This window comes from Carassius gibelio, chromosome A14 (assembly GCF_023724105.1).
Source record: "Carassius gibelio isolate Cgi1373 ecotype wild population from Czech Republic chromosome A14, carGib1.2-hapl.c, whole genome shotgun sequence".
Taxonomy (NCBI): Eukaryota; Metazoa; Chordata; class Actinopteri; order Cypriniformes; family Cyprinidae; genus Carassius; species Carassius gibelio.
The window spans coordinates 25,795,852-25,817,248 of NC_068384.1; the positions used below are offsets into that span (position 1 = coordinate 25,795,852).

Genomic DNA, 21,397 nt, shown 5'->3' on the forward strand with positions numbered 1-21,397 from the left:
TGGAACGACAGGGTGGTAATTGGCTCCAAACTGCGTGGTGTGTCTACGAATCCAGTAGGCAGTATGTACGAGAAGCCTTATTTGCTGCTCTCCCTTTACTTAAAGAGGTTTGTGAGTTGCTTTCTCGAAGCCCTGGGGGAAGAGACTTATTGGTATCTTGGCAAAAAGGGGTGGAGTGGTAAAGCTCGCGGTTTGGGTCAGTATAGATTCTGTTTGACGAGGCCCCTGGGGGGTTGGGTAGGATACTGACGAGTGCAGGGAGTGCAAGTTCTGAGGGAGGTCCTGTGTCAAATGTGCTACCCTTTGCTAGACTCAGGTGTTCTCTCAAAACGGCAACGGAGACCAGAACGACAGAGGGCCACAATGACAAACGCTTGTCTGAGGGTCATTAGATAGGAGCAAGCTCAGCTTTTAAGAGTACAAAGAACATCAGTCATAAAAGATGAAAAATGCAGCAGGTGCTGGACAAAGTTCAAACTTTCTAGAGCGCACGTGTTTAACCTTCTGCATTCGAAAGCTCAAACAAATGGAATATGCTTTGAAATTCTACGTGTTCAACTGTAGGTATATCTCAGTGTACATGTACAAAAATTAACTATACTTTGGTTTCCAGGGTGAGCTTCGACATCACAGTGCTAAGAGGTCCTTCATGAAAACCACCCGAGCCCAGAGAGCAGTCAGGCACTCGCACAAGTGACGAGGTGGCCGAGTGGTTAAGGCGATGGACTGCTAATCCATTGTGCTCTGCACGCGTGGGTTCGAATCCCATCCTCGTCGTTCCTTGCTCTGCTCGTTCAACTGCTCTGAACATTTGGTGCACTTTCCTTTTGTTCCACGTATACCTCATGCAGTGCGATCCAAAAGGGTCGATGATCTGAATCAGCTGTGTTAAATAACGGAAGTACTATTTAAAGGGACGAGACCTGTTCTTCAACAACACAATAAGCTTCAAAAGAAGCTGGCAAAAATTGCCAAGGCTGACTGTATTTCAAGTCATCCTGGCGGGGTATTGGGTAAAGTTTTCAACCAGCAATGATCGCGCCTCGGATGAGCCTCATAGGCTACAATATTGCCTCTGCGAAAGAATGGTGTCAAAGGTCGCGACCTTTCAACTGGACCCATGTGGACGTGGAACGACAGGGTGGTAATTGGCTCCAAACTGCGTGGTGTGTCTACGAATCCAGTAGGCAGTATGTACGAGAAGCCTTATTTGCTGCTCTCCCTTTACTTAAAGAGGTTTGTGAGTTGCTTTCTCGAACCCCTGGGGGAAGAGACTTATTGGTATCTTGGCAACAAGGGGTGGAGTCGTAAAGATCGCGGTTTGGGTCAGTATAGATTCTGTTTGACGAGGCCCCTGGGGGGTTGTGTAGGATACTGACGAGTGCAGGGAGTGCAAGTTCTGAGGGAGGTCCTGTGTCAAATGTGCTACCCTTTGCTAGACTCAGGTGTTCTCTCAAAACGGCAACGGAGACCAGAACGACAGAGGGCCACAATGACAAACGCTTGTCTGAGGGTCATTAGATAGGAGCAAGCTCAGCTTTTAAGAGTACAAAGAACATCAGTCATAAATGATGAAAAATGCAGCAGGTGCTGGACAAAGTTCAAACTTTCTAGAGCGCACGTGTTTAACCTTCTGCATTCGAAAGCTCAAACAAATGGAATATGCTTTGAAATTCTACGTGTTCAACTGTAGGCATATCTCAGTGTACATGTACAAAAATTAACTATACTTTGGTTTCCAGGGTGAGCTTCGACATCACAGTGCTAAGAGGTCCTTCATGAAAACCACCCGAGCCCAGAGAGCAGTCAGGCTCTCGCACAAGTGACGAGGTGGCCGAGTGGTTAAGGCAATGGACTGCTAATCCATTGTGCTCTGCACGCGTGGGTTCGAATCCCATCCTCGTCGTTCCTTGCTCTGCTCGTTCAACTGCTCTGAACATTTGGTGCACTTTCCTTTTGTTCCACGTTCACCTCATGCAGTGCGATCCAAAAGGGTCGATGATCTGAATCAGCTGTGTTAAATAACGGAAGTACTATTTAAAGGGACGAGACCTGTTCTTCAACAACACAATAAGCTTCAAAAGAAGCTGGCAAAAATTGCCAAGGCTGACTGTATTTCAAGTCATCCTGGGGGGTATTGGGTAAAGTTTTCAACCAGCAATGATCGCGCCTCGGATGAGCCTCATAGGCTACAATATTGCCTCTGCGAAAGAATGGTGTCAAAGGTCGCGACCTTTCAACTGGACCCATGTGGACGTGGAACGACAGGGTGGTAATTGGCTCCAAACTGCGTGGTGTGTCTACGAATCCAGTAGGCAGTATGTACGAGAAGCCTTATTTGCTGCTCTCCCTTTACTTAAAGAGGTTTGTGAGTTGCTTTCTCGAAGCCCTGGGGGAAGAGACTTATTGGTATCTTGGCAAAAAGGGGTGGAGTGGTAAAGCTCGCGGTTTGGGTCAGTATAGATTCTGTTTGACGAGGCCCCTGGGGGGTTGGGTAGGATACTGACGAGTGCAGGGAGTGCAAGTTCTGAGGGAGGTCTTGTGTCAAATGTGCTACCCTTTGCTAGACTCAGGTGTTCTCTCAAAACGGCAACGGAGACCAGAACGACAGAGGGCCACAATGACAAACACTTGTCTGAGGGTCATGAGATAGGAGCAAGCTCAGCTTTTAAGAGTACAAAGAACATCAGTCATAAATGATGAAAAATGCAGCAGGTGCTGGACAAAGTTCAAACTTTCTAGAGCGCAAGTGTTTAAGCTTCTGCATTCGAAAGCTCAAACAAATGGAATATGCTTTGAAATTCTACCTGTTCAACTGTAGGTATATCTCAGTGTACATGTACAAAAATTAACTATACTTTGGTTTCCAGGGTGAGCTTCGACATCACAGTGCTAAGAGGTCCTTCATGAAAACCACCCGAGCCCAGAGAGCAGTCAGGCACTCGCACAAGTGACGAGGTGGCCGAGTGGTTAAGGCGATGGACTGCTAATCCATTGTGCTCTGCACGCGTGGGTTCGAATCCCATCCTCGTCGTTCCTTGCTCTACTCTTTCATCTGCTCTGCACATTTGGTGCACTTTCCTTTTGTTCCACGTTCACCTCATGCAGTGCGATCCAAAAGGGTCGATGATCTGAATCAGCTGTGTTAAATAAAGGAAGTACTATTTAAAAGGACGAGACCTGTTCTTCAACAACACAATAAGCTTCAAAAGAAGCTGGCAAAAATTGCCAAGGCTGACTGTATTTCAAGTCATCCTGGCGGGGTATTGGGTAAAGTTTTCAACCAGCAATGATCGCGCCTCGGATGAGCCTCATAGGCTACAATATTGCCTCTGCGAAAGAATGATGTCAAAGGTCGCGACCTTTCAACTGGACCCATGTGGACGTGGAACGACAGGGTGGTAATTGGCTCCAAACTGCGTGGTGTGTCTACGAATCCAGTAGGCAGTATGTACGAGAAGCCTTATTTGCTGCTCTCCCTTTACTTAAAGAGGTTTGTGAGTTGCTTTCTCGAAGCCCTGGGGGAAGAGACTTATTGGTATCTTGGCAAAAAGGGGTGGAGTGGTAAAGCTCGCGGTTTGGGTCAGTATAGATTCTGTTTTACGAGGCCCCTGGGGGGTTGGGTAGGATACTGACGAGTGCAGGGAGTGCAAGTTCTGAGGGAGGTCCTGTGTCAAATGTGCTACCCTTTGCTAGACTCAGGTGTTCTCTCAAAACGGCAACGGAGACCAGAACGACAGAGGGCCACAATGACAAGCGCTTGTCTGAGGGTCATTAGATAGGAGCAAGCTCAGCTTTTAAGAGTACAAAGAACATCAGTCATAAATGATGAAAAATGCAGCAGGTGCTGGACAAAGTTCAAACTTTGTAGAGCGCAAGTGTTTAACCTTCTGCATTCGAAAGCTCAAACAAATGGAATATGCTTTGAAATTCTACGTGTTCAACTGTAGGCATATCTCAGCGTACATGTACAAAAATTAACTATACTTTGGTTTCCAGGGTGAGCTTCGGCATCACAGTGCTAAGAGGTCCTTCATGAAAACCACCCGAGCCCAGAGAGCAGTCAGGCACTCGCACAAGTGACGGGGTGGCCGAGTGGTTAAGGCGATGGACTGCTAATCCATTGTGCTCTGCACGTGTGGGTTCGAATCCCATCCTCGTCGTTCCTTGCTCTGCTCGTTCAACTGCTCTGAACATTTGGTGCACTTTCCTTTTGTTCCACGTTCACCTCATGCAGTGCGATCCAAAAGGGTCGATGATCTGAATCAGCTGTGTTAAATAACGGAAGTACTATTTAAAGGGACGAGACCTGTTCTTCAACAACACAATAAGCTTCAAAAGAAGCTGGCAAAAATTGCCAAGGCTGACTGTATTTCAAGTCATCCTGGCGGGGTATTGGGTAAAGTTTTCAACCAGCAATGATCGCGCCTCGGATGAGCCTCATAGGCTACAATATTGCCTCTGCAAAAGAATGGTGTCAAAGGTCGCGACCTTTCAACTGGACCCATGTGGACGTGGAACGACAGGGTGGTAATTGGCTCCAAACTGCGTGGTGTGTCTACGAATCCAGTAGGCAGTATGTACGAGAAGCCTTATTTGCTGCTCTCCCTTTACTTAAAGAGGTTTGTGAGTTGCTTTCTCGAACCCCTGGGGGAAGAGACTTATTGGTATCTTGGCAACAAGGGGTGGAGTCGTAAAGATCGCGGTTTGGGTCAGTATAGATTCTGTTTGACGAGGCCCCTGGGGGGTTGTGTAGGATACTGACGAGTGCAGGGAGTGCAAGTTCTGAGGGAGGTCCTGTGTCAAATGTGCTACCCTTTGCTAGACTCAGGTGTTCTCTCAAAACGGCAACGGAGACCAGAACGACAGAGGGCCACAATGACAAGCGCTTGTCTGAGGGTCATTAGATAGGAGCAAGCTCAGATTTTAAGAGTACAAAGAACATCAGTCATAAATGATGAAAAATGCAGCAGGTGCTGGACAAAGTTCAAACTTTGTAGAGCGCAAGTGTTTAACCTTCTGCATTCGAAAGCTCAAACAAATGGAATATGCTTTGAAATTCTACGTGTTCAACTGTAGGCATATCTCAGCGTACATGTACAAAAATTAACTATACTTTGGTTTCCAGGGTGAGCTTCGACATCACAGTGCTAAGAGGTCCTTCATGAAAACCACCCGAGCCCACAGAGCAGTCAGGCTCTCGCACAAGTGACGAGGTGGCCGAGTGGTTAAGGCGATGGACTGCTAATCCATTGTGCTCTGCACGTGTGGGTTCGAATCCCATCCTCGTCGTTCCTTGCTCTGCTCGTTCATCTGCTCTGCACATTTGGTGCACTTTCCATTTGTTCCACGTTCACCTCATGCAGTGCGATCCAAAAGGGTCGATGATCTGAATCAGCTGTGTTAAATAAAGGAAGTACTATTTAAAAGGACGAGACCTGTTCTTCAACAACACAATAGGCTTCAAAAGAAGCTGGCAAAAATTGCCAAGGCTGACTGTATTTCAAGTCATCCTGGCGGGGTATTGGGTAAAGTTTTCAACCAGCAATGATCGCGCCTCGGATGAGCCTCATAGGCAACAATATTGCCTCTGCGAAAGAATGGTGTCAAAGGTCGCGACCTTTCAACTGGACCCATGTGGACGTGGAACGACAGGGTGGTAATTGGCTCCAAACTGCGTGGTGTGTCTACGAATCCAGTAGGCAGTATGTACGAGAAGCCTTATTTGCTGCTCTCCCTTTACTTAAAGAGGTTTGTGAGTTGCTTTCTCGAAGCCCTGGGGGAAGAGACTTATTGGTATCTTGGCAAAAAGGGGTGGAGTGGTAAAGCTCGCGGTTTGGGTCAGTATAGATTCTGTTTGACGAGGCCCCTGGGGGGTTGGGTAGGATACTGACGAGTGCAGGGAGTGCAAGTTCTGAGGGAGGTCCTGTGTCAAATGTGCTACCCTTTGCTAGACTCAGGTGTTCTCTCAAAACGGCAACGGAGACCAGAACGACAGAGGGCCACAATGACAAGCACTTGTCTGAGGGTCATGAGATAGGAGCAAGCTCAGCTTTTAAGAGTACAAAGAACATCAGTCATAAATGATGAAAAATGCAGCAGGTGCTGGACAAAGTTCAAACTTTCTAGAGCGCAAGTGTTTAACCTTCTGCATTCGAAAGCTCAAACAAATGGAATATGCTTTGAAATTCTACGTGTTCAACTGTAGGCATATCTCAGCGTACATGTACAAAAATTAACTATACTTTGGTTTCCAGGGTGAGCTTCGACATCACAGTGCTAAGAGGTCCTTCATGAAAACCACCCGAGCCCAGAGAGCAGTCAGGCACTCGCACAAGTGACGAGGTGGCCGAGTGGTTAAGGCGATGGACTGCTAATCCATTGTGCTCTGCACGCGTGGGTTCGAATCCCATCCTCGTCGTTCCTTGGTCTGCTCCTTCATCTGCTCTGCACATTTGGTGCACTTTCCTTTTGTTCCACGTTCACCTCATGCAGTGCGATCCAAAAGAGTCGATGATCTGAATCAGCTGTGTTAAATAAAGGAAGTACTATTTAAAAGGACGAGACCTGTTCTTCAACAACACAATAAGCTTCAAAAGAAGCTGGCAAAAATTGCCAAGGCTGACTGTATTTCAAGTCATCCTGGCGGGGTATTGGGTAAAGTTTTCAACCAGCAATGATCGCGCCTCGGATGAGCCTCATAGGCTACAATATTGCCTCTGCGAAAGAATGATGTCAAAGGTCGCGACCTTTCAACTGGACCCATGTGGACGTGGAACGACAGGGTGGTAATTGGCTCCAAACTGCGTGGTGTGTCTACGAATCCAGTAGGCAGTATGTACGAGAAGCCTTATTTGCTGCTCTCCCTTTACTTAAAGAGGTTTGTGAGTTGCTTTCTCGAAGCCCTGGGGGAAGAGACTTATTGGTATCTTGGCAAAAAGGGGTGGAGTGGTAAAGCTCGCGGTTTGGGTCAGTATAGATTCTGTTTGACGAGGCCCCTGGGGGGTTGGGTAGGATACTGACGAGTGCAGGGAGTGCAAGTTCTGAGGGAGGTCCTGTGTCAAATGTGCTACCCTTTGCTAGACTCAGGTGTTCTCTCAAAACGGCAACGGAGACCAGAACGACAGAGGGCCACAATGACAAACACTTGTCTGAGGGTCATGAGATAGGAGCAAGCTCAGCTTTTAAGAGTACAAAGAACATCAGTCATAAATGATGAAAAATGCAGCAGGTGCTGGACAAAGTTCAAACTTTCTAGAGCGCAAGTGTTTAAGCTTCTGCATTCGAAAGCTCAAACAAATGGAATATGCTTTGAAATTCTACGTGTTCAACTGTAGGCATATCTCAGCGTACATGTACAAAAATTAACTATACTTTGGTTTCCAGGGTGAGCTTCGACATCACAGTGCTAAGAGGTCCTTCATGAAAACCACCCGAGCCCAGAGAGCAGTCAGGCACTCGCACAAGTGACGAGGTGGCCGAGTGGTTAAGGCGATGGACTGCTAATCCATTGTGCTCTGCACGCGTGGGTTCGAATCCCATCCTCGTCGTTCCTTGCTCTACTCTTTCATCTGCTCTGCACATTTGGTGCACTTTCCTTTTGTTCCACGTTCACCTCATGCAGTGCGATCCAAAAGGGTCGATGATCTGAATCAGCTGTGTTAAATAAAGGAAGTACTATTTAAAAGGACGAGACCTGTTCTTCAACAACACAATAAGCTTCAAAAGAAGCTGGCAAAAATTGCCAAGGCTGACTGTATTTCAAGTCATCCTGGCGGGGTATTGGGTAAAGTTTTCAACCAGCAATGATCGCGCCTCGGATGAGCCTCATAGGCTACAATATTGCCTCTGCGAAAGAATGATGTCAAAGGTCGCGACCTTTCAACTGGACCCATGTGGACGTGGAACGACAGGGTGGTAATTGGCTCCAAACTGCGTGGTGTGTCTACGAATCCAGTAGGCAGTATGTACGAGAAGCCTTATTTGCTGCTCTCCCTTTACTTAAAGAGGTTTGTGAGTTGCTTTCTCGAAGCCCTGGGGGAAGAGACTTATTGGTATCTTGGCAAAAAGGGGTGGAGTGGTAAAGCTCGCGGTTTGGGTCAGTATAGATTCTGTTTGACGAGGCCCCTGGGGGGTTGGGTAGGATACTGACGAGTGCAGGGAGTGCAAGTTCTGAGGGAGGTCCTGTGTCAAATGTGCTACCCTTTGCTAGACTCAGGTGTTCTCTCAAAACGGCAACGGAGACCAGAACGACAGAGGGCCACAATGACAAGCGCTTGTCTGAGGGTCATTAGATAGGAGCAAGCTCAGCTTTTAAGAGTACAAAGAACATCAGTCATAAATGATGAAAAATGCAGCAGGTGCTGGACAAAGTTCAAACTTTGTAGAGCGCAAGTGTTTAACCTTCTGCATTCGAAAGCTCAAACAAATGGAATATGCTTTGAAATTCTACGTGTTCAACTGTAGGCATATCTCAGCGTACATGTACAAAAATTAACTATACTTTGGTTTCCAGGGTGAGCTTCGGCATCACAGTGCTAAGAGGTCCTTCATGAAAACCACCCGAGCCCAGAGAGCAGTCAGGCACTCGCACAAGTGACGGGGTGGCCGAGTGGTTAAGGCGATGGACTGCTAATCCATTGTGCTCTGCACGCGTGGGTTCGAATCCCATCCTCGTCGTTCCTTGCTCTGCTCGTTCAACTGCTCTGAACATTTGGTGCACTTTCCTTTTGTTCCACGTTCACCTCATGCAGTGCGATCCAAAAGGGTCGATGATCTGAATCAGCTGTGTTAAATAACGGAAGTACTATTTAAAGGGACGAGACCTGTTCTTCAACAACACAATAAGCTTCAAAAGAAGCTGGCAAAAATTGCCAAGGCTGACTGTATTTCAAGTCATCCTGGCGGGGTATTGGGTAAAGTTTTCAACCAGCAATGATCGCGCCTCGGATGAGCCTCATAGGCTACAATATTGCCTCTGCAAAAGAATGGTGTCAAAGGTCGCGACCTTTCAACTGGACCCATGTGGACGTGGAACGACAGGGTGGTAATTGGCTCCAAACTGCGTGGTGTGTCTACGAATCCAGTAGGCAGTATGTACGAGAAGCCTTATTTGCTGCTCTCCCTTTACTTAAAGAGGTTTGTGAGTTGCTTTCTCGAACCCCTGGGGGAAGAGACTTATTGGTATCTTGGCAACAAGGGGTGGAGTCGTAAAGATCGCGGTTTGGGTCAGTATAGATTCTGTTTGACGAGGCCCCTGGGGGGTTGTGTAGGATACTGACGAGTGCAGGGAGTGCAAGTTCTGAGGGAGGTCCTGTGTCAAATGTGCTACCCTTTGCTAGACTCAGGTGTTCTCTCAAAACGGCAACGGAGACCAGAACGACAGAGGGCCACAATGACAAGCGCTTGTCTGAGGGTCATTAGATAGGAGCAAGCTCAGATTTTAAGAGTACAAAGAACATCAGTCATAAATGATGAAAAATGCAGCAGGTGCTGGACAAAGTTCAAACTTTGTAGAGCGCAAGTGTTTAACCTTCTGCATTCGAAAGCTCAAACAAATGGAATATGCTTTGAAATTCTACGTGTTCAACTGTAGGCATATCTCAGCGTACATGTACAAAAATTAACTATACTTTGGTTTCCAGGGTGAGCTTCGACATCACAGTGCTAAGAGGTCCTTCATGAAAACCACCCGAGCCCACAGAGCAGTCAGGCTCTCGCACAAGTGACGAGGTGGCCGAGTGGTTAAGGCGATGGACTGCTAATCCATTGTGCTCTGCACGTGTGGGTTCGAATCCCATCCTCGTCGTTCCTTGCTCTGCTCGTTCATCTGCTCTGCACATTTGGTGCACTTTCCATTTGTTCCACGTTCACCTCATGCAGTGCGATCCAAAAGGGTCGATGATCTGAATCAGCTGTGTTAAATAAAGGAAGTACTATTTAAAAGGACGAGACCTGTTCTTCAACAACACAATAGGCTTCAAAAGAAGCTGGCAAAAATTGCCAAGGCTGACTGTATTTCAAGTCATCCTGGCGGGGTATTGGGTAAAGTTTTCAACCAGCAATGATCGCGCCTCGGATGAGCCTCATAGGCAACAATATTGCCTCTGCGAAAGAATGGTGTCAAAGGTCGCGACCTTTCAACTGGACCCATGTGGACGTGGAACGACAGGGTGGTAATTGGCTCCAAACTGCGTGGTGTGTCTACGAATCCAGTAGGCAGTATGTACGAGAAGCCTTATTTGCTGCTCTCCCTTTACTTAAAGAGGTTTGTGAGTTGCTTTCTCGAAGCCCTGGGGGAAGAGACTTATTGGTATCTTGGCAAAAAGGGGTGGAGTGGTAAAGCTCGCGGTTTGGGTCAGTATAGATTCTGTTTGACGAGGCCCCTGGGGGGTTGGGTAGGATACTGACGAGTGCAGGGAGTGCAAGTTCTGAGGGAGGTCCTGTGTCAAATGTGCTACCCTTTGCTAGACTCAGGTGTTCTCTCAAAACGGCAACGGAGACCAGAACGACAGAGGGCCACAATGACAAGCACTTGTCTGAGGGTCATGAGATAGGAGCAAGCTCAGCTTTTAAGAGTACAAAGAACATCAGTCATAAATGATGAAAAATGCAGCAGGTGCTGGACAAAGTTCAAACTTTCTAGAGCGCAAGTGTTTAACCTTCTGCATTCGAAAGCTCAAACAAATGGAATATGCTTTGAAATTCTACGTGTTCAACTGTAGGCATATCTCAGCGTACATGTACAAAAATTAACTATACTTTGGTTTCCAGGGTGAGCTTCGACATCACAGTGCTAAGAGGTCCTTCATGAAAACCACCCGAGCCCACAGAGCAGTCAGGCTCTCGCACAAGTGACGAGGTGGCCGAGTGGTTAAGGCGATGGACTGCTAATCCATTGTGCTCTGCACGTGTGGGTTCGAATCCCATCCTCGTCGTTCCTTGCTCTGCTCGTTCATCTGCTCTGCACATTTGGTGCACTTTCCATTTGTTCCACGTTCACCTCATGCAGTGCGATCCAAAAGGGTCGATGATCTGAATCAGCTGTGTTAAATAAAGGAAGTACTATTTAAAAGGACGAGACCTGTTCTTCAACAACACAATAGGCTTCAAAAGAAGCTGGCAAAAATTGCCAAGGCTGACTGTATTTCAAGTCATCCTGGCGGGGTATTGGGTAAAGTTTTCAACCAGCAATGATCGCGCCTCGGATGAGCCTCATAGGCAACAATATTGCCTCTGCGAAAGAATGGTGTCAAAGGTCGCGACCTTTCAACTGGACCCATGTGGACGTGGAACGACAGGGTGGTAATTGGCTCCAAACTGCGTGGTGTGTCTACGAATCCAGTAGGCAGTATGTACGAGAAGCCTTATTTGCTGCTCTCCCTTTACTTAAAGAGGTTTGTGAGTTGCTTTCTCGAAGCCCTGGGGGAAGAGACTTATTGGTATCTTGGCAAAAAGGGGTGGAGTGGTAAAGCTCGCGGTTTGGGTCAGTATAGATTCTGTTTGACGAGGCCCCTGGGGGGTTGGGTAGGATACTGACGAGTGCAGGGAGTGCAAGTTCTGAGGGAGGTCCTGTGTCAAATGTGCTACCCTTTGCTAGACTCAGGTGTTCTCTCAAAACGGCAACGGAGACCAGAACGACAGAGGGCCACAATGACAAGCACTTGTCTGAGGGTCATGAGATAGGAGCAAGCTCAGCTTTTAAGAGTACAAAGAACATCAGTCATAAATGATGAAAAATGCAGCAGGTGCTGGACAAAGTTCAAACTTTCTAGAGCGCAAGTGTTTAACCTTCTGCATTCGAAAGCTCAAACAAATGGAATATGCTTTGAAATTCTACGTGTTCAACTGTAGGCATATCTCAGCGTACATGTACAAAAATTAACTATACTTTGGTTTCCAGGGTGAGCTTCGACATCACAGTGCTAAGAGGTCCTTCATGAAAACCACCCGAGCCCAGAGAGCAGTCAGGCACTCGCACAAGTGACGAGGTGGCCGAGTGGTTAAGGCGATGGACTGCTAATCCATTGTGCTCTGCACGCGTGGGTTCGAATCCCATCCTCGTCGTTCCTTGGTCTGCTCCTTCATCTGCTCTGCACATTTGGTGCACTTTCCTTTTGTTCCACGTTCACCTCATGCAGTGCGATCCAAAAGAGTCGATGATCTGAATCAGCTGTGTTAAATAAAGGAAGTACTATTTAAAAGGACGAGACCTGTTCTTCAACAACACAATAAGCTTCAAAAGAAGCTGGCAAAAATTGCCAAGGCTGACTGTATTTCAAGTCATCCTGGCGGGGTATTGGGTAAAGTTTTCAACCAGCAATGATCGCGCCTCGGATGAGCCTCATAGGCTACAATATTGCCTCTGCGAAAGAATGATGTCAAAGGTCGCGACCTTTCAACTGGACCCATGTGGACGTGGAACGACAGGGTGGTAATTGGCTCCAAACTGCGTGGTGTGTCTACGAATCCAGTAGGCAGTATGTACGAGAAGCCTTATTTGCTGCTCTCCCTTTACTTAAAGAGGTTTGTGAGTTGCTTTCTCGAAGCCCTGGGGGAAGAGACTTATTGGTATCTTGGCAAAAAGGGGTGGAGTGGTAAAGCTCGCGGTTTGGGTCAGTATAGATTCTGTTTGACGAGGCCCCTGGGGGGTTGGGTAGGATACTGACGAGTGCAGGGAGTGCAAGTTCTGAGGGAGGTCCTGTGTCAAATGTGCTACCCTTTGCTAGACTCAGGTGTTCTCTCAAAACGGCAACGGAGACCAGAACGACAGAGGGCCACAATGACAAACACTTGTCTGAGGGTCATGAGATAGGAGCAAGCTCAGCTTTTAAGAGTACAAAGAACATCAGTCATAAATGATGAAAAATGCAGCAGGTGCTGGACAAAGTTCAAACTTTCTAGAGCGCAAGTGTTTAAGCTTCTGCATTCGAAAGCTCAAACAAATGGAATATGCTTTGAAATTCTACGTGTTCAACTGTAGGCATATCTCAGCGTACATGTACAAAAATTAACTATACTTTGGTTTCCAGGGTGAGCTTCGACATCACAGTGCTAAGAGGTCCTTCATGAAAACCACCCGAGCCCAGAGAGCAGTCAGGCACTCGCACAAGTGACGAGGTGGCCGAGTGGTTAAGGCGATGGACTGCTAATCCATTGTGCTCTGCACGCGTGGGTTCGAATCCCATCCTCGTCGTTCCTTGCTCTACTCTTTCATCTGCTCTGCACATTTGGTGCACTTTCCTTTTGTTCCACGTTCACCTCATGCAGTGCGATCCAAAAGGGTCGATGATCTGAATCAGCTGTGTTAAATAAAGGAAGTACTATTTAAAAGGACGAGACCTGTTCTTCAACAACACAATAAGCTTCAAAAGAAGCTGGCAAAAATTGCCAAGGCTGACTGTATTTCAAGTCATCCTGGCGGGGTATTGGGTAAAGTTTTCAACCAGCAATGATCGCGCCTCGGATGAGCCTCATAGGCTACAATATTGCCTCTGCGAAAGAATGATGTCAAAGGTCGCGACCTTTCAACTGGACCCATGTGGACGTGGAACGACAGGGTGGTAATTGGCTCCAAACTGCGTGGTGTGTCTACGAATCCAGTAGGCAGTATGTACGAGAAGCCTTATTTGCTGCTCTCCCTTTACTTAAAGAGGTTTGTGAGTTGCTTTCTCGAAGCCCTGGGGGAAGAGACTTATTGGTATCTTGGCAAAAAGGGGTGGAGTGGTAAAGCTCGCGGTTTGGGTCAGTATAGATTCTGTTTGACGAGGCCCCTGGGGGGTTGGGTAGGATACTGACGAGTGCAGGGAGTGCAAGTTCTGAGGGAGGTCCTGTGTCAAATGTGCTACCCTTTGCTAGACTCAGGTGTTCTCTCAAAACGGCAACGGAGACCAGAACGACAGAGGGCCACAATGACAAGCGCTTGTCTGAGGGTCATTAGATAGGAGCAAGCTCAGCTTTTAAGATTACAAAGAACATCAGTCATAAATGATGAAAAATGCAGCAGGTGCTGGACAAAGTTCAAACTTTGTAGAGCGCAAGTGTTTAACCTTCTGCATTCGAAAGCTCAAACAAATGGAATATGCTTTGAAATTCTACGTGTTCAACTGTAGGCATATCTCAGCGTACATGTACAAAAATTAACTATACTTTGGTTTCCAGGGTGAGCTTCGGCATCACAGTGCTAAGAGGTCCTTCATGAAAACCACCCGAGCCCAGAGAGCAGTCAGGCACTCGCACAAGTGACGGGGTGGCCGAGTGGTTAAGGCGATGGACTGCTAATCCATTGTGCTCTGCACGCGTGGGTTCGAATCCCATCCTCGTCGTTCCTTGCTCTGCTCGTTCAACTGCTCTGAACATTTGGTGCACTTTCCTTTTGTTCCACGTTCACCTCATGCAGTGCGATCCAAAAGGGTCGATGATCTGAATCAGCTGTGTTAAATAACGGAAGTACTATTTAAAGGGACGAGACCTGTTCTTCAACAACACAATAAGCTTCAAAAGAAGCTGGCAAAAATTGCCAAGGCTGACTGTATTTCAAGTCATCCTGGCGGGGTATTGGGTAAAGTTTTCAACCAGCAATGATCGCGCCTCGGATGAGCCTCATAGGCTACAATATTGCCTCTGCAAAAGAATGGTGTCAAAGGTCGCGACCTTTCAACTGGACCCATGTGGACGTGGAACGACAGGGTGGTAATTGGCTCCAAACTGCGTGGTGTGTCTACGAATCCAGTAGGCAGTATGTACGAGAAGCCTTATTTGCTGCTCTCCCTTTACTTAAAGAGGTTTGTGAGTTGCTTTCTCGAACCCCTGGGGGAAGAGACTTATTGGTATCTTGGCAACAAGGGGTGGAGTCGTAAAGATCGCGGTTTGGGTCAGTATAGATTCTGTTTGACGAGGCCCCTGGGGGGTTGTGTAGGATACTGACGAGTGCAGGGAGTGCAAGTTCTGAGGGAGGTCCTGTGTCAAATGTGCTACCCTTTGCTAGACTCAGGTGTTCTCTCAAAACGGCAACGGAGACCAGAACGACAGAGGGCCACAATGACAAGCGCTTGTCTGAGGGTCATTAGATAGGAGCAAGCTCAGATTTTAAGAGTACAAAGAACATCAGTCATAAATGATGAAAAATGCAGCAGGTGCTGGACAAAGTTCAAACTTTGTAGAGCGCAAGTGTTTAACCTTCTGCATTCGAAAGCTCAAACAAATGGAATATGCTTTGAAATTCTACGTGTTCAACTGTAGGCATATCTCAGCGTACATGTACAAAAATTAACTATACTTTGGTTTCCAGGGTGAGCTTCGACATCACAGTGCTAAGAGGTCCTTCATGAAAACCACCCGAGCCCACAGAGCAGTCAGGCTCTCGCACAAGTGACGAGGTGGCCGAGTGGTTAAGGCGATGGACTGCTAATCCATTGTGCTCTGCACGTGTGGGTTCGAATCCCATCCTCGTCGTTCCTTGCTCTGCTCGTTCATCTGCTCTGCACATTTGGTGCACTTTCCATTTGTTCCACGTTCACCTCATGCAGTGCGATCCAAAAGGGTCGATGATCTGAATCAGCTGTGTTAAATAAAGGAAGTACTATTTAAAAGGACGAGACCTGTTCTTCAACAACACAATAGGCTTCAAAAGAAGCTGGCAAAAATTGCCAAGGCTGACTGTATTTCAAGTCATCCTGGCGGGGTATTGGGTAAAGTTTTCAACCAGCAATGATCGCGCCTCGGATGAGCCTCATAGGCAACAATATTGCCTCTGCGAAAGAATGGTGTCAAAGGTCGCGACCTTTCAACTGGACCCATGTGGACGTGGAACGACAGGGTGGTAATTGGCTCCAAACTGCGTGGTGTGTCTACGAATCCAGTAGGCAGTATGTACGAGAAGCCTTATTTGCTGCTCTCCCTTTACTTAAAGAGGTTTGTGAGTTGCTTTCTCGAAGCCCTGGGGGAAGAGACTTATTGGTATCTTGGCAAAAAGGGGTGGAGTGGTAAAGCTCGCGGTTTGGGTCAGTATAGATTCTGTTTGACGAGGCCCCTGGGGGGTTGGGTAGGATACTGACGAGTGCAGGGAGTGCAAGTTCTGAGGGAGGTCCTGTGTCAAATGTGCTACCCTTTGCTAGACTCAGGTGTTCTCTCAAAACGGCAACGGAGACCAGAACGACAGAGGGCCACAATGACAAGCACTTGTCTGAGGGTCATGAGATAGGAGCAAGCTCAGCTTTTAAGAGTACAAAGAACATCAGTCATAAATGATGAAAAATGCAGCAGGTGCTGGACAAAGTTCAAACTTTCTAGAGCGCAAGTGTTTAACCTTCTGCATTCGAAAGCTCAAACAAATGGAATATGCTTTGAAATTCTACGTGTTCAACTGTAGGCATATCTCAGCGTACATGTACAAAAATTAACTATACTTTGGTTTCCAGGGTGAGCTTCGACATCACAGTGCTAAGAGGTCCTTCATGAAAACCACCCGAGCCCACAGAGCAGTCAGGCTCTCGCACAAGTGACGAGGTGGCCGAGTGGTTAAGGCGATGGACTGCTAATCCATTGTGCTCTGCACGTGTGGGTTCGAATCCCATCCTCGTCGTTCCTTGCTCTGCTCGTTCATCTGCTCTGCACATTTGGTGCACTTTCCATTTGTTCCACGTTCACCTCATGCAGTGCGATCCAAAAGGGTCGATGATCTGAATCAGCTGTGTTAAATAAAGGAAGTACTATTTAAAAGGACGAGACCTGTTCTTCAACAACACAATAGGCTTCAAAAGAAGCTGGCAAAAATTGCCAAGGCTGACTGTATTTCAAGTCATCCTGGCGGGGTATTGGGTAAAGTTTTCAACCAGCAATGATCGCGCCTCGGATGAGCCTCATAGGCAACAATATTGCCTCTGCGAAAGAATGGTGTCAAAGGTCGCGACCTTTCAACTGGACCCATGTGGACGTGGAACGACAGGGTGGTAATTGGCTCCAAACTGCGTGGTGTGTCTACGAATCCAGTAGGCAGTATGTACGAGAAGCCTTATTTGCTGCTCTCCCTTTACTTAAAGAGGTTTGTGAGTTGCTTTCTCGAAGCCCTGGGGGAAGAGACTTATTGGTATCTTGGCAAAAAGGGGTGGAGTGGTAAAGCTCGCGGTTTGGGTCAGTATAGATTCTGTTTGACGAGGCCCCTGGGGGGTTGGGTAGGATACTGACGAGTGCAGGGAGTGCAAGTTCTGAGGGAGGTCCTGTGTCAAATGTGCTACCCTTTGCTAGACTCAGGTGTTCTCTCAAAACGGCAACGGAGACCAGAACGACAGAGGGCCACAATGACAAGCACTTGTCTGAGGGTCATGAGATAGGAGCAAGCTCAGCTTTTAAGAGTACAAAGAACATCAGTCATAAATGATGAAAAATGCAGCAGGTGCTGGACAAAGTTCAAACTTTCTAGAGCGCAAGTGTTTAACCTTCTGCATTCGAAAGCTCAAACAAATGGAATATGCTTTGAAATTCTACGTGTTCAACTGTAGGCATATCTCAGCGTACATGTACAAAAATTAACTATACTTTGGTTTCCAGGGTGAGCTTCGACATCACAGTGCTAAGAGGTCCTTCATGAAAACCACCCGAGCCCAGAGAGCAGTCAGGCACTCGCACAAGTGACGAGGTGGCCGAGTGGTTAAGGCGATGGACTGCTAATCCATTGTGCTCTGCACGCGTGGGTTCGAATCCCATCCTCGTCGTTCCTTGGTCTGCTCCTTCATCTGCTCTGCACATTTGGTGCACTTTCCTTTTGTTCCACGTTCACCTCATGCAGTGCGATCCAAAAGAGTCGATGATCTGAATCAGCTGTGTTAAATAAAGGAAGTACTATTTAAAAGGACGAGACCTGTTCTTCAACAACACAATAAGCTTCAAAAGAAGCTGGCAAAAATTGCCAAGGCTGACTGTATTTCAAGTCATCCTGGCGGGGTATTGGGTAAAGTTTTCAACCAGCAATGATCGCGCCTCGGATGAGCCTCATAGGCTACAATATTGCCTCTGCGAAAGAATGATGTCAAAGGTCGCGACCTTTCAACTGGACCCATGTGGACGTGGAACGACAGGGTGGTAATTGGCTCCAAACTGCGTGGTGTGTCTACGAATCCAGTAGGCAGTATGTACGAGAAGCCTTATTTGCTGCTCTCCCTTTACTTAAAGAGGTTTGTGAGTTGCTTTCTCGAAGCCCTGGGGGAAGAGACTTATTGGTATCTTGGCAAAAAGGGGTGGAGTGGTAAAGCTCGCGGTTTGGGTCAGTATAGATTCTGTTTGACGAGGCCCCTGGGGGGTTGGGTAGGATACTGACGAGTGCAGGGAGTGCAAGTTCTGAGGGAGGTCCTGTGTCAAATGTGCTACCCTTTGCTAGACTCAGGTGTTCTCTCAAAACGGCAACGGAGACCAGAACGACAGAGGGCCACAATGACAAACACTTGTCTGAGGGTCATTAGATAGGAGCAAGCTCAGCTTTTAAGAGTACAAAGAACATCAGTCATAAATGATGAAAAATGAGGCAGGTGCTGGACAAAGTTCAAACTTTCTAGAGCGCACGTGTTTAACCTTCTGCATTCGAAAGCTCAAACAAATGGAATATGCTTTGAAATTCTACGTGTTCAACTGTAGGCATATCTCAGTGTACATGTACAAAAATTAACTATACTTTGGTTTCCAGGGTGAGCTTCGACATCACAGTGCTAAGAGGTCCTTCATGAAAACCACCCGAGCCCAGAGAGCAGTCAGGCACTCGCACAAGTGACGAGGTGGCCGAGTGGTTAAGGCGATGGACTGCTAATCCATTGTGCTCTGCACGCGTGGGTTCGAATCCCATCCTCGTCGTTCCTTGCTCTGCTCGTTCATCTGCTCTGCACATTTGGTGCACTTTCCTTTTGTTCCACGTTCACCTCATGCAGTGCGATCCAAAAGGGTCGATGATCTGAATCAGCTGTGTTAAATAACGGAAGTACTATTTAAAGGGACGAGACCTGTTCTTCAACAACACAATAAGCTTCAAAAGAAGCTAGCAAAAATTGCCAAGGCTGACTGTATTTCAAGTCATCCTGGCGGGGTATTGGGTAAAGTTTTCAACCAGCAATGATCGCGCCTCGGATGAGCCTCATAGGCTACAATATTGCCTCTGCGAAAGAATGGTGTCAAAGGTCGCGACCTTTCAACTGGACCCATGTGGACGTGGAACGACAGGGTGGTAATTGGCTCCAAACTGCGTGGTGTGTCTACGAATCCAGTAGGCAGTATGTACGAGAAGCCTTATTTGCTGCTCTCCCTTTACTTAAAGAGGTTTGTGAGTTGCTTTCTCGAACCCCTGGGGGAAGAGACTTATTGGTATCTTGGCAACAAGGGGTGGAGTCGTAAAGATCGCGGTTTGGGTCAGTATAGATTCTGTTTGACGAGGCCCCTGGGGGGTTGTGTAGGATACTGACGAGTGCAGGGAGTGCAAGTTCTGAGGGAGGTCCTGTGTCAAATGTGCTACCCTTTGCTAGACTCAGGTGTTCTCTCAAAACGGCAACGGAGACCAGAACGACAGAGGGCCACAATGACAAGCGCTTGTCTGAGGGTCATTAGATAGGAGCAAGCTCAGCTTTTAAGAGTACAAAGAACATCAGTCATAAATGATGAAAAATGCAGCAGGTGCTGGACAAAGTTCAAACTTTCTAGAGCGCACGTGTTTAACCTTCTGCATTCGAAAGCTCAAACAAATGGAATATGCTTTGAAATTCTACGTGTTCAACTGTAGGCATATCTCAGTGTACATGTACAAAAATTAACTATACTTTGGTTTCCAGGGTGAGCTTCGACATCACAGTGCTAAGAGGTCCTTCATGAAAACCACCCGAGCCCAGAGAGCAGTCAGGCACTCGCACAAGTGACGAGGTGGCCGAGTGGTTAAGGCGATGGACTGCTAATCCATTGTGCTCTGCACGCGTGGGTTCGAATCCCATCCTCGTCGTTCCTTGCTCTGCTCGTTCAACTGCTCTGAACATTTGGTGCACTTTCCTTTTGTTCCACGTTCACCTCATGCAGTGCGATCCAAAAGGGTCGATGATCTGAATCAGCTGTGTTAAATAACGGAAGTACTATTTAAAGGGACGAGACCTGTTCTTCAACAACACAATAAGCTTCAAAAGAAGCTGGCAAAAATTGCCAAGGCTGACTGTATTTCAAGTCATCCTGGCGGGGTATTGGGTAAAGTTTTCAACCAGCAATGATCGCGCCTCGGATGAGCCTCATAGGCTACAATATTGCCTCTGCAAAAGAATGGTGTCAAAGGTCGCGACCTTTCAACTGGACCCATGTGGACGTGGAACGACAGGGTGGTAATTGGCTCCAAACTGCGTGGTGTGTCTACGAATCCAGTAGGCAGTATGTACGAGAAGCCTTATTTGCTGCTCTCCCTTTACTTAAAGAGGTTTGTGAGTTGCTTTCTCGAACCCCTGGGGGAAGAGACTTATTGGTATCTTGGCAACAAGGAGTGGAGTCGTAAAGATCGCGGTTTGGGTCAGTATAGATTCTGTTTGACGAGGCCCCTGGGGGGTTGTGTAGGATACTGACGAGTGCAGGGAGTGCAAGTTCTGAGGGAGGTCCTGTGTCAAATGTGCTACCCTTTGCTAGACTCAGGTGTTCTCTCAAAACGGCAACGGAGACCAGAACGACAGAGGGCCACAATGACAAGCGCTTGTCTGAGGGTCATTAGATAGGAGCAAGCTCAGCTTTTAAGAGTACAAAGAACATCAGTCATAAATGATGAAAAATGCAGCAGGTGCTGGACAAAGTTCAAACTTTGTAGAGCGCAAGTGTTTAACCTTCTGCATTCGAAAGCTCAAACAAATGGAATATGCTTTGAAATTCTACGTGTTCAACTGTAGGCATATCTCAGCGTACATGTACAAAAATTAACTATACTTTGGTTTCCAGGGTGAGCTTCGACATCACAGTGCTAAGAGGTCCTTCATGAAAACCACCCGAGCCCACAGAGCAGTCAGGCTCTCGCACAAGTGACGAGGTGGCCGAGTGGTTAAGGCGATGGACTGCTAATCCATTGTGCTCTGCACGCGTGGGTTCGTCGTTCCTTGGTCTGCTCCTTCATCTGCTCTGCACATTTGGTGCACTTTCCTTTTGTTCCACGTTCACCTCATGCAGTGCGATCCAAAAGAGTCGATGATCTGAATCAGCTGTGTTAAATAAAGGAAGTACTATTTAAAAGGACGAGACCTGTTCTTCAACAACACAATAAGCTTCAAAAGAAGCTGGCAAAAATTGCCAAGGCTGACTGTATTTCAAGTCATCCTGGCGGGGTATTGGGTAAAGTTTTCAACCAGCAATGATCGCGCCTCGGATGAGCCTCATAGGCTACAATATTGCCTCTGCGAAAGAATGA

The 21,397-nt window shown here is 47.3% G+C and overlaps 37 non-coding genes across 37 annotated transcripts; 18 read left to right on the plus strand and 19 right to left on the minus strand.

The window, feature by feature from the left end:
* The first annotated feature begins 695 nt into the window (after positions 1–695).
* trnas-gcu (transfer RNA serine (anticodon GCU)) lies at positions 696–777 on the plus strand. Its single transcript has one exon. It is a non-coding gene; the product is annotated as a tRNA-Ser (tRNA).
* Positions 778–946: 169 nt separating this feature from the next.
* LOC128028041 (U4 spliceosomal RNA) lies at positions 947–1,087 on the minus strand. Its single transcript, XR_008187029.1, has one exon. It is a non-coding gene; the product is annotated as a U4 spliceosomal RNA (small nuclear RNA).
* A 737-nt stretch (positions 1,088–1,824) lies between these two features.
* Positions 1,825–1,906, plus strand: trnas-gcu (transfer RNA serine (anticodon GCU)). The gene has a single exon. It is a non-coding gene; the product is annotated as a tRNA-Ser (tRNA).
* Positions 1,907–2,075: 169 nt separating this feature from the next.
* LOC128028104 (U4 spliceosomal RNA) lies at positions 2,076–2,215 on the minus strand. The gene has a single exon (XR_008187089.1). It is a non-coding gene; the product is annotated as a U4 spliceosomal RNA (small nuclear RNA).
* A 737-nt stretch (positions 2,216–2,952) lies between these two features.
* Positions 2,953–3,034, plus strand: trnas-gcu (transfer RNA serine (anticodon GCU)). Its single transcript has one exon. It is a non-coding gene; the product is annotated as a tRNA-Ser (tRNA).
* Positions 3,035–3,203: 169 nt separating this feature from the next.
* Positions 3,204–3,344, minus strand: LOC128028043 (U4 spliceosomal RNA). Its single transcript, XR_008187031.1, has one exon. It is a non-coding gene; the product is annotated as a U4 spliceosomal RNA (small nuclear RNA).
* A 737-nt stretch (positions 3,345–4,081) lies between these two features.
* trnas-gcu (transfer RNA serine (anticodon GCU)) lies at positions 4,082–4,163 on the plus strand. The gene has a single exon. It is a non-coding gene; the product is annotated as a tRNA-Ser (tRNA).
* Positions 4,164–4,332: 169 nt separating this feature from the next.
* On the minus strand, positions 4,333–4,473 carry LOC128028160 (U4 spliceosomal RNA). The gene has a single exon (XR_008187144.1). It is a non-coding gene; the product is annotated as a U4 spliceosomal RNA (small nuclear RNA).
* A 737-nt stretch (positions 4,474–5,210) lies between these two features.
* On the plus strand, positions 5,211–5,292 carry trnas-gcu (transfer RNA serine (anticodon GCU)). The gene has a single exon. It is a non-coding gene; the product is annotated as a tRNA-Ser (tRNA).
* A 169-nt stretch (positions 5,293–5,461) lies between these two features.
* LOC128028165 (U4 spliceosomal RNA) lies at positions 5,462–5,602 on the minus strand. The gene has a single exon (XR_008187148.1). It is a non-coding gene; the product is annotated as a U4 spliceosomal RNA (small nuclear RNA).
* A 737-nt stretch (positions 5,603–6,339) lies between these two features.
* trnas-gcu (transfer RNA serine (anticodon GCU)) lies at positions 6,340–6,421 on the plus strand. Its single transcript has one exon. It is a non-coding gene; the product is annotated as a tRNA-Ser (tRNA).
* A 169-nt stretch (positions 6,422–6,590) lies between these two features.
* LOC128028044 (U4 spliceosomal RNA) lies at positions 6,591–6,731 on the minus strand. Its single transcript, XR_008187032.1, has one exon. It is a non-coding gene; the product is annotated as a U4 spliceosomal RNA (small nuclear RNA).
* Positions 6,732–7,468: 737 nt separating this feature from the next.
* On the plus strand, positions 7,469–7,550 carry trnas-gcu (transfer RNA serine (anticodon GCU)). Its single transcript has one exon. It is a non-coding gene; the product is annotated as a tRNA-Ser (tRNA).
* A 169-nt stretch (positions 7,551–7,719) lies between these two features.
* On the minus strand, positions 7,720–7,860 carry LOC128028045 (U4 spliceosomal RNA). Its single transcript, XR_008187033.1, has one exon. It is a non-coding gene; the product is annotated as a U4 spliceosomal RNA (small nuclear RNA).
* A 737-nt stretch (positions 7,861–8,597) lies between these two features.
* Positions 8,598–8,679, plus strand: trnas-gcu (transfer RNA serine (anticodon GCU)). Its single transcript has one exon. It is a non-coding gene; the product is annotated as a tRNA-Ser (tRNA).
* A 169-nt stretch (positions 8,680–8,848) lies between these two features.
* On the minus strand, positions 8,849–8,989 carry LOC128028161 (U4 spliceosomal RNA). Its single transcript, XR_008187145.1, has one exon. It is a non-coding gene; the product is annotated as a U4 spliceosomal RNA (small nuclear RNA).
* Positions 8,990–9,726: 737 nt separating this feature from the next.
* trnas-gcu (transfer RNA serine (anticodon GCU)) lies at positions 9,727–9,808 on the plus strand. Its single transcript has one exon. It is a non-coding gene; the product is annotated as a tRNA-Ser (tRNA).
* A 169-nt stretch (positions 9,809–9,977) lies between these two features.
* On the minus strand, positions 9,978–10,118 carry LOC128028166 (U4 spliceosomal RNA). The gene has a single exon (XR_008187149.1). It is a non-coding gene; the product is annotated as a U4 spliceosomal RNA (small nuclear RNA).
* A 737-nt stretch (positions 10,119–10,855) lies between these two features.
* On the plus strand, positions 10,856–10,937 carry trnas-gcu (transfer RNA serine (anticodon GCU)). The gene has a single exon. It is a non-coding gene; the product is annotated as a tRNA-Ser (tRNA).
* A 169-nt stretch (positions 10,938–11,106) lies between these two features.
* On the minus strand, positions 11,107–11,247 carry LOC128028167 (U4 spliceosomal RNA). Its single transcript, XR_008187150.1, has one exon. It is a non-coding gene; the product is annotated as a U4 spliceosomal RNA (small nuclear RNA).
* A 737-nt stretch (positions 11,248–11,984) lies between these two features.
* Positions 11,985–12,066, plus strand: trnas-gcu (transfer RNA serine (anticodon GCU)). Its single transcript has one exon. It is a non-coding gene; the product is annotated as a tRNA-Ser (tRNA).
* Positions 12,067–12,235: 169 nt separating this feature from the next.
* On the minus strand, positions 12,236–12,376 carry LOC128028046 (U4 spliceosomal RNA). The gene has a single exon (XR_008187034.1). It is a non-coding gene; the product is annotated as a U4 spliceosomal RNA (small nuclear RNA).
* A 737-nt stretch (positions 12,377–13,113) lies between these two features.
* Positions 13,114–13,195, plus strand: trnas-gcu (transfer RNA serine (anticodon GCU)). The gene has a single exon. It is a non-coding gene; the product is annotated as a tRNA-Ser (tRNA).
* A 169-nt stretch (positions 13,196–13,364) lies between these two features.
* On the minus strand, positions 13,365–13,505 carry LOC128028048 (U4 spliceosomal RNA). Its single transcript, XR_008187035.1, has one exon. It is a non-coding gene; the product is annotated as a U4 spliceosomal RNA (small nuclear RNA).
* Positions 13,506–14,242: 737 nt separating this feature from the next.
* trnas-gcu (transfer RNA serine (anticodon GCU)) lies at positions 14,243–14,324 on the plus strand. The gene has a single exon. It is a non-coding gene; the product is annotated as a tRNA-Ser (tRNA).
* A 169-nt stretch (positions 14,325–14,493) lies between these two features.
* On the minus strand, positions 14,494–14,634 carry LOC128028163 (U4 spliceosomal RNA). Its single transcript, XR_008187146.1, has one exon. It is a non-coding gene; the product is annotated as a U4 spliceosomal RNA (small nuclear RNA).
* A 737-nt stretch (positions 14,635–15,371) lies between these two features.
* trnas-gcu (transfer RNA serine (anticodon GCU)) lies at positions 15,372–15,453 on the plus strand. Its single transcript has one exon. It is a non-coding gene; the product is annotated as a tRNA-Ser (tRNA).
* A 169-nt stretch (positions 15,454–15,622) lies between these two features.
* On the minus strand, positions 15,623–15,763 carry LOC128028168 (U4 spliceosomal RNA). Its single transcript, XR_008187151.1, has one exon. It is a non-coding gene; the product is annotated as a U4 spliceosomal RNA (small nuclear RNA).
* Positions 15,764–16,500: 737 nt separating this feature from the next.
* Positions 16,501–16,582, plus strand: trnas-gcu (transfer RNA serine (anticodon GCU)). Its single transcript has one exon. It is a non-coding gene; the product is annotated as a tRNA-Ser (tRNA).
* A 169-nt stretch (positions 16,583–16,751) lies between these two features.
* LOC128028169 (U4 spliceosomal RNA) lies at positions 16,752–16,892 on the minus strand. Its single transcript, XR_008187152.1, has one exon. It is a non-coding gene; the product is annotated as a U4 spliceosomal RNA (small nuclear RNA).
* A 737-nt stretch (positions 16,893–17,629) lies between these two features.
* trnas-gcu (transfer RNA serine (anticodon GCU)) lies at positions 17,630–17,711 on the plus strand. The gene has a single exon. It is a non-coding gene; the product is annotated as a tRNA-Ser (tRNA).
* Positions 17,712–17,880: 169 nt separating this feature from the next.
* LOC128028049 (U4 spliceosomal RNA) lies at positions 17,881–18,021 on the minus strand. The gene has a single exon (XR_008187036.1). It is a non-coding gene; the product is annotated as a U4 spliceosomal RNA (small nuclear RNA).
* Positions 18,022–18,758: 737 nt separating this feature from the next.
* trnas-gcu (transfer RNA serine (anticodon GCU)) lies at positions 18,759–18,840 on the plus strand. The gene has a single exon. It is a non-coding gene; the product is annotated as a tRNA-Ser (tRNA).
* Positions 18,841–19,009: 169 nt separating this feature from the next.
* LOC128028051 (U4 spliceosomal RNA) lies at positions 19,010–19,150 on the minus strand. Its single transcript, XR_008187038.1, has one exon. It is a non-coding gene; the product is annotated as a U4 spliceosomal RNA (small nuclear RNA).
* Positions 19,151–19,887: 737 nt separating this feature from the next.
* Positions 19,888–19,969, plus strand: trnas-gcu (transfer RNA serine (anticodon GCU)). Its single transcript has one exon. It is a non-coding gene; the product is annotated as a tRNA-Ser (tRNA).
* A 169-nt stretch (positions 19,970–20,138) lies between these two features.
* On the minus strand, positions 20,139–20,279 carry LOC128028164 (U4 spliceosomal RNA). The gene has a single exon (XR_008187147.1). It is a non-coding gene; the product is annotated as a U4 spliceosomal RNA (small nuclear RNA).
* Positions 20,280–21,254: 975 nt separating this feature from the next.
* On the minus strand, positions 21,255–21,395 carry LOC128028050 (U4 spliceosomal RNA). The gene has a single exon (XR_008187037.1). It is a non-coding gene; the product is annotated as a U4 spliceosomal RNA (small nuclear RNA).
* Positions 21,396–21,397: the final 2 nt, after the last annotated feature.